Source organism: Otolemur garnettii, unplaced genomic scaffold, assembly GCF_000181295.1.
Source record: "Otolemur garnettii isolate 467f Iridium unplaced genomic scaffold, OtoGar3 scaffold00077, whole genome shotgun sequence".
Classification (NCBI taxonomy): domain Eukaryota; kingdom Metazoa; phylum Chordata; class Mammalia; order Primates; family Galagidae; genus Otolemur; species Otolemur garnettii.
In genome coordinates this window covers 4,692,203-4,693,552 of record NW_003852472.1, presented here as the reverse complement: position 1 = coordinate 4,693,552, position 1,350 = coordinate 4,692,203, and the positions used below count along the sequence as shown (strand labels likewise).

General features: G+C 43.6%; 1 non-coding gene across 1 annotated transcript; it reads left to right on the top strand.

Moving 5' to 3' along the window:
• Nucleotides 1-823: 823 nt before the first annotated feature.
• On the top strand, nucleotides 824-886 carry LOC111726728. Its single transcript, XR_002774434.1, has one exon. It is a non-coding gene; the product is annotated as a U7 small nuclear RNA (small nuclear RNA).
• Nucleotides 887-1,350: the final 464 nt, after the last annotated feature.

The window sequence follows — 1,350 nt, the reverse complement described above, 5'->3', positions numbered from 1 at the left end:
ATTAGACCTTTGGACTCCTGATCAGCAGTTAGATTAGGGAAGGTCAGTTGTTTGCCCTGTGGAGATGAAACTTGTTTTACTTATCCCCTTTCTAAATGCATTATTGGGCCATTGTTGACAAACTGTTACCCTATGTTCCCAGTTACCCACTGTTACTCTTCTACCCAACCTTCCAAGAGGCTTGGGATTCCTTTTTTTTTCCTATTTAGGAATTTTGACACCTTTGCATTTTTTCACGAATGCTTTGTTTTAGAGATCAATAAAAAGTTTCTGCAGAGTTGTAGTGCTGCTACACTGCCTCAAGCTGCCACTGGGCATGTGAGACAATGTACACCTCTCCAGGCTACTTAACTTCATACATTAAGTTGGTGTGAAGTCTCCTTCCATCAGGGCCATCTTCCTTGTTGGCCCCAGCCTGAATTAGGGGCTCCTGGAACTCCTATGTAGGCTCAGCCACTTAGGAGGCTGAAGCAGGAGGATAACTTGAGCCTAAGAATTTGAGGTTGCTGTGAGCTAGGCTGATACCACAGCACTCTAGGCTAGGTGACAGAGTAAGGATCTGTCCCCCCCCCCAAATTTTTTTTTAATTAAAGAAAAAGCTAAATAAGAAAAATAAAGAAAATATCTCATTTGGGATATAGATGAACCATTGCAACAATAATACATTTTTCCCATGATAATAATATTAAAAATAATGGTAATGTTCATATATATTGAGGGAATACTACATACCAGACTTCACTATGCATTAATCTCATTTACTCCTCATATCAATTTCCAGAGCTAGAAACTGTTAAAGCTCTTTTAGAATTTACAGCTCTTTTAGAACTTACAGCTCTTTTAGAATTTACCTAGCAGGACTTCCGGTCTCTACCAGAAGGCCCCCCCCAGCATGTTAAGACCAAAGACGCCACTGAGAGACCACCAGGGGCACATGTAAAAGCAAAGGAGCATCTTTATTTTCAAGCATATGCTTAGGTCACACCTCTGGACAGGATGAACAGCATGGCTGTGCAGAGGCGACCCTGTTACAGAAGCAAAGGCAGTTTTTATACATTCTAGGGATGACAGCGACTGGGTGATTGGTTCATTTTGGATCTGGTTGGGGATTGGTTATTAAGTCAATCCTGTCAGGGATTGGCTGGAACTCAATCCCAGACAGGACTGGTTGGGGCTGAGGCTCCTTTTCACAGAAGGGCTGTGGCTCAGCATTTTCTAGGAAGGGTCTGTGTCTGTTTCTGATAAGGGGGGCCCCACCCGGTTGGCTGGCCCCTCCCTGGATGGTTCTGCTTGTGTTTTTTCTCTGTATTGGGCCTAGGGCTCAGTGTAGGGCCTACTTACAAAAGGGAG